Raw genomic sequence first — 7297 nt, forward strand, 5'->3', positions numbered from 1 at the left:
GACAAACGGAATGCTCTTGCACAACGGCATTTGAAATTGTTTTTCACAGAAACCTCTGGAGTACAATCTTTCACATATGAAGTCGTTTTGGTGGATTTCCTACATAATACGGGCACTTTTATATCTTAGGAAGAAAACCACCGAGATGTGGAATCTTAAGAAAATTAATAGAAAGGATGCTGTTTGCTGTGTCAAATTGTCCTCAGAATAAATAGAACGCTACCAATGCTCATTTTTACATTCTTGACCTGGCAAATATATATGTATGTATATAGTATTGGAACAGGAAATCACAGTCTGAAACATCGACAGCCTCCAAATCAAAAGTACCTATGAACAGGACAAAATATGACCATGTGTCACATACAATATGTATTTTTTTAATTTAAAAAATGTACCCAGTTTAATGTCTCCCCATAATGCAAAGCAGACTTTCTCATTATTTTTATAGGCTTTATTGCTTTCATGTAGCCCACAAAATGGTTTGTATTTTTTGTTCAAATGGTAAAAATAGGCAGTCTTTTCCACAAAGGATTGTGCATTATTGTCACGACTTATAAAATCGGGAACGGATGATGTTGCATGTGTGTGTGTTTTGGAAATAAGCAACAGTCAACATGTAGCCAATTATATTTGATCATTAAATTACCATATTTTTTGCTCTATAAGACTCACTTTTTCCCTCCTAAAAAATAAGGGGAAATGTGTGTGCGTCTTATGGAGCGAATGCAGGCTGCACAGCTATCACAGAAGCCAGAACAGCAAGAGGGATTGCTGCTTTCACTGCACAGCGATCCCTCTTGCTGTTCTGGCTTCTGAGATTCAGAATTTTTTTCTTCTTGTTTTCCTCCTCCAAAAACTAGGTGTGTCTTATGGTCTGGTGCGTCTTATAGAGCGAAAAATACGGTATTTAACATCTGAGACAGGGAACCAAACACTATTCATTGTGTTAAAAATGGTTCACAATGCAGATCTCTGTGTGATGCAAAAGATTTCAAAACCTTTCCCTCCCACCCACCCACCACAGTGCTTGACAGATGGGTGAAAAAAATACAGGGAGAAAAAATAGTTATATTCTGGTGTTCTCCTAAGGACTTTTATTTGATTTTCCCAATGGGTGATGGGAACTGAAGACAAACAACATCTGGAGGGAGAAAGGTTAGCCATCTCTGATTCATAACATTAGTGAATGATATTCTGATATATACGTCACTGAACTCCAAAGTGCATTTCTGCTCCTAGAAAGGTGCTGTAATCATCATGAGAGGAGCATGTAGGGCTTTAACTGCTTATGAATTGCTGCTTCCTGTGTTCCATAAATGTTTGATCTAGTCTGAAGACACCAAAAGCAAGTGTCCCGCTTCTCCTGTTCTTCTGAGCAGGCACACATGATATAGATGCGATGGTCATGGGGGGAAGTTTGGTGAAAATGTCCTAATGTGCCAAATTGGGATCTGCACTGAACCTAATGACCCCACCACTGACTTACATGATCAGTTATCATGCCAGCTTGAAACCAGGCTTAGCCAGCCAGTGTCGCTTGGACATGGACCCATGAAGGCATGATAATACTACATTTATTTACAAAAAAGGGGAAAGAAATTACAGTGAGATCACTCACACTAAATTCTCACAGAGCTGTGAGGAACTGGATGTTTACATGCATAGTAGCTTACTTTTATCCAATGTCCAAGTCGTATGTGTGTGTTTTTGTATTTTTATGTACTGGAATCTATTTGTGGGTATTTGGACTGCAGTGGGTTTTTGTTTTGTTTTTTTAATGGCATCCTCAGAGAGTCCAAGATCAGGCCCCTCTCCAGGAAATGGACTGACCCAGGGCCCTGCAGATCTATGCCCGGCCCTGGCCTTCTCCCATAATGCCCCATTTAGATGGCCTTCGCTGGCTACCTCTGATGGGATGCTGTTGGCAGTAGCTTCTTGGCTTCCCGTGCTTGCATTTGGCGGGTGTTGTGAGAGCCTCCAGACCGGGAGATTCCCCACTGCAAATAGAGCCTGGCAGAGGAACTCCTCTGCCTATTCCTAACCCCCTGCAGCAATGTTGATGGGAGGGGTAGGGTTGATTGCTCTCTAAGTATACATTCGTAGGATCAAGTTGACAAAGGGTCCATTGGCAGTTGCTCTTGTAATTGATGTAGTTATACTAATAAAATAAACTAAAACCCTGAGAAATGACTTATGGTTTCAAGCCAGCCCTCGTGGCCAATACACGCAAACCTCTGAGCATGCCAAGATGTGGATTGAGTGAATGTTTACTTCATTTTTTCCAGTGCGTCAGTCAGTTTGTGGCATTTCCCATATCTGTATATTGAATTTAAGAGCTACATTGTCAAGATCGCTGGTTTACAAGTCAAGGCCAGGATCCATGAGTGAGTCACACATTGTCCACTACCATCATTTTTCTTTCTTTCTTTGTTGTTTAGACTTGGGGAGGGGCTTTTGAGAATAAGATGATGGGGAGGGGGAGAGAAAGACAGGCAGGTACATAAAAATGAAGTGGGACCTTTATTGCAGTTTCAGATTAAAAGTACATTTTGGGATTGTAAAGACTGAAGGGTATATTCTATAGGTCACTTGTGCTGCAGAACACTCAAGCATGCACTATCAACCTATTCATAGACAACCTTTCCTCCCATTTTCCTTTTTCTCATCACCCTAAAAACAGGAAACATTGGTGCAGTGGTACAGAAACATTGGGTGTCATTCTGAATTGGCTTATGTTTTCTCACATTAACACTGTTGCAAACAAGCAAATATGACAGGTTTTTGGGCATTGTGACATCGATACATTCCCAAGGTGATCCCTGATTGGCTGGGATTGTGTTGTAAGGATGAAGAAGTCTTGACGGAAGACCAAAAAAATGCCCCAACAGCTGTCCAGAGGTTAGAAAATATAAAAAAATGGCAATCTTTTGAGAGTTTGGCCAGATGATTCAATCCTTCCCAAAAGCTCCCTTTTAAATCCAAAAGTGTTCATCCATGATCAGTCAAGACAGCCCTAATATTATATTTCAGAATGTCTTTTTCCAACTTCTACTTTGTGGACAACAAAGAGAAATGATGTGTTCTGATGGAATGGCATTCTCAGCCCCCCCTTGTGAAAATGTGGTTGCTTAAGGTGACTGCACATTGCAACTGTGTGATTTGCTGTTTACCAATGAGCAAGCAAGGGGAGCCCCAAGTTTTTTAACCTATCTATCTTGATGGGTAAAGTGAGCATTTGACAGGATAATCACATAAGTGGCTTGGCCCAATGGCCAATTTGAATAAAGAAATGATCCATCTCGCATCAGGGAGCACACTGAGAGTTGTGTGAATTGGCCCTCGCTTTCTAGTGGAACACCTGCAATAGCACATCTCTCCGAAATGCTGCCTGCCAAAAAAATTGGGCCATTTGACTCACTAATGAAAGGAAAAAGGAAACAGACACAGATCTTTGTGTGTGTGTGTATAAACAACAAAGTCAAGACCAATGAGGAGAACCAGCATACCATGGAAATGAAGGGATGGAGGGGTACCAAGAATGGGCACTGCACATGTTGTATGACAACCGTAATAAACATTTCACACAGAGAATTATAGCTGGGTTAAGTCTCAAGGAATGTCCCACAGAGAGAATAGGTAAAGTGATACCTTTCCCAAGAATGAAAAACAAAAATGGCAGTGATGAAAAGCTATGTACAGTATGATCTGCATGGCTGTATGGATATGAGGCATGGAATATTGACATGGAACAGAGGGGGCGGAAATGGGACCAATTGAGATGTAGTTTTCTTAGGCAGATGCTCAGAATGACTAGTATTATTTTATAGCAGTGTAACCCCTGAAGGCTTTCCGCTGCTGCATTAACCATTTTCTTCCACTCTAACCTTTCCAGATGTAGTGTATGTCAACCAAGAGAGGTGATACCTTCGAAGTTATTTATGTATTATCACAGGCTCCTTGACTCCTTCAGGATCTGGCATGGTTTCACAGCACCAGACGCAAGTGGAGGAGGAAGGAAAAGGAACAGATGGAAGGCTGGAAGGTGAGCATCTCAGGGATGAAGGAAGAAGGTCCTTCTCTTGTTACTCCAGATGCCAAAGAGGAAGAAGCAGATCTACCAGTTCTCTCTCTTGCCCCTCCTACAGATCACAGAACCTCATGTGCCAGAGAGAGGGACCCAACAGGAGGAGGCAGCAGCAGAGCTGGAGGAAGAGGGGCAGGACACAGTGTTGACACTGAGAACCAGGTGCTGCCTCCAAAAGTGGGATCAGATGCACCCAGCCAGGTGTAATGTTTGTGTGTACGCATGGTAGAACCATAGAGAAAAAGCATAAGATGAGTGAGCTCATCCTACATCATCTTTAATAGCTTGGCAGAAGAGGTATGTCACCAGTAAGGACATCTTCATAGCTTCTGGTTAGGTATGAATCTCTTGCCTTGCTCATATACCATGGAATCTTGACTTCTAGATCTTGTGCTTGCTGCTGAGCCTGTACTGCTATTTAGAATGAGTAAACATCTCTTCTTTATTTTCAGCTAAAAGTTGTTGTCCTTTCATTTTGGGACATGAGCCTGACACATATCTTAAGCAAAATCATATGTCTCAAGGCTGCGGAGCCTTATGCCTGGGGGCCAAATGCAGCCCTTCAGATCTCTCTACCTGGTCCTCAAGAGTCTCTCTAGACCAGGCATAGGCAAACTCAGCCCTCCAGATGTTTGGGGACTACAACTCCCATCATCCCTAGCTAACAGGACCAGTGATCAGGGATGATGGGAATTGTAGTCCCCAAACATCTGGAGGGCCAAGTTTGCCTATGCCTGCTCTAGACCTTGCACCTTCTCAAGGCCAATCCTGCTCCATGCCCTCCTCAGGTGCTTTTGCTTGGAATGTCTCCTGTTTGTTTGGATGAAGAGAAGAATATGTACAGATTTAATACTGTAGCCAATTATGATTTTATTTAGAGCAAAGATTACTGAAGACAAGCTCTCTTCGTCCAGTAACTTTTGTGACTGGTAAGCCAGCTGTAACAAGATGTAGGCACAGTTCAATATACATTAAATACTTCAGCTTGTAGAGCTTTGCCAGTTCAACTATTTCCCAAAAAGAAACAGCTCATCTTGTTTATAAGCTAGTCTGACTTTGGAAATCAGAGTAGCCCTCAGAAAAACCATCTCTCCCAAAGGATGCTAGAAACTTCTCCACAACTACTGCCCTAACAGCACACAAGAGAGAAGGAAAGGAGAAACCCAACCTCCCTTTTCACATTAGTCTTCCTTCATTGCAGCTGGAGTGCCAACACTGCTGCTATCCCCGTGCTACCCAGTAACCATAATATAAAAGGGAGAGGGATGAGGGTTTGGAGATCAGGGAGCTGGGAGGAAGAGTGTTTTGGGCATCAAGGCGGCTGGGTGGGTACGCCTGGAATTTTATTCTGAGTCAGAGAAGAGTTTGGGGGCCTGTAAAGCTCACCAAAACTTGTATCTGTGCCCACATTTGGAGATCTCTGCCAGCATCTTCCATGCTTAATATACACTTTTTGATTTGATTTTGTGAACATCCAAATCAAATCTGTTGCAGTTTCCAATTTTTTATTTATTTTAATGATAGTAATGGACGAAGAATAAGAAATAATGAAAAACACACTAGGCTGTATCATGAATGCAAAAATCAAATTACAGAGGTATTCATTGGTGGCCTTCACAGGAGCCCCTAATAAACATGTTTGGCCACCAGTGTTCTTCAACATAGCTGTGCTGATGAGGAGATAGAGAAGCATAGGAACCTGCAATAGACTAAGTCAGACTACTGGTCCACGTAACTCAGCATTGTCTACACTAACTGATGAGTGTATCTCTTGGGCATAAGAACATAAGAAGAGCTTCCTGGATTGACCCAGTGGCACTTGTAGTCCAGCATCCTATTGTCACAGTGCCCAATCAGATGCCTGTGAGAAACCAGCAAGCAGGACAAGAGTGCTCTCCTCTCCTGTGACTAGTCAATAGCATTACTGCCTCCAACCCTAGAGACAAAGCATAGCCCTCATGGCTGGCAGCCATTGGTAGGATGGCTAGTAGTCCTACCTGGAGATGCCAGAGGTTGAACCTGGGATCTTCTGTGTTCAAAGCAGATGTTCTATCACTGAACTATATCCCTCTCTTAGGGTGCTTTGGAGGGTGTTAACATACAGGAATTTTTTACCGATCTGTAATGTTCTAGACATCAACACATTGTTGCCATCAAAACATTTCAAGAACCACCATCAACATCTTTTAATGGCTAATGTTTTTTTGCAGGAACTTTAAATCCAGCCTCATAAAACCTTAAGTGCCCAGATTAGTTTAATGATGAAGGTTTTAAACAATGAGAAACTACCGACGATTAAGAGTGTGATTCTGATTTATGGAACCCAAAGGCATGCGTAACCTCAAAAATTTCTCATTAGAGCACATGTTTAATCAAGCCAAGCATTTGCAGATCTGCGTGACATCTATCTTTACACAACATGACAATGAAGAGAGTCTGCCTCCCTTCTGAATTTCATAACTGGTGTCCCAGTTTTGCAAAAAATGATGGTATGCATCTCTGTTTAGCTTGGATTTTATTTCCTTTGCATTAGAAGCTGCAGAAATCATCTGCAACAGCCTACAGATGAGGAGTGAAATAGCAGTTCACAACCAATCTACATATTGTTCACATTGTCTATTAACAATAATTAACCACACATTTTATATGCAGAAAATACTGTCACGAGGCCAGCTTTGGCTGAGGCAGCATCCTTCTTATTCTCATGCCCACTTCCAGAGTGGCTTTTCCCACACAAGATGAATAGCCATAGCTCACTGGTAGAGCATCTGCTTTGCATTCAGGAGCTTCCAGGTTCAATCCCTGGCATCTCTAGGTAGGACTGGAGGGAAATGCGTATCTGAAAGCCTGGAGGGTCTCTGCTAGTCAGTCCTACACTAGAGGTTTAGCACAGGCATAGAGTATAACTGTTGACTCCCAGCCCGCCTGCTGGAAGTATTTCCTGGGTCAACCCAGCAGTGATGGAGTCCTAAAACATACATCAAATAAGAATGCCTCTGTGGAATCGCCATCTTGAGCAGTGCTGTGGCCCAAGACCCCGCTGTTATTATTTGTACTGTAGTTGTTAGAAGATGTATTTTACAAAGAATAAATCATACTGGGGGAAAGAAAACCTATGTAATGTAATGTAACAGCTGCAAAATCTTGTCTCCAATTCAGGTCACAGAAATGCTGAATCATTGCCTTTTCAATTTGTTAACTCTCTTTAAA

The 7297-nt window shown here is 42.2% G+C and overlaps 1 long non-coding RNA gene across 1 annotated transcript; it reads left to right on the forward strand.

Moving 5' to 3' along the window:
- Positions 1 to 2852: 2852 nt before the first annotated feature.
- Positions 2853 to 4486, forward strand: LOC309539657. Its single transcript, XR_014222921.1, has 3 exons — positions 2853 to 2901; positions 3896 to 4045; positions 4149 to 4486. It is a non-coding gene; the product is annotated as an uncharacterized lncRNA (long non-coding RNA).
- Positions 4487 to 7297: the final 2811 nt, after the last annotated feature.

This window comes from Podarcis vaucheri (genome assembly GCF_965113315.1).
Source record: "Podarcis vaucheri genome assembly, chromosome: 8".
Taxonomy (NCBI): domain Eukaryota; kingdom Metazoa; phylum Chordata; class Lepidosauria; order Squamata; family Lacertidae; genus Podarcis; species Podarcis vaucheri.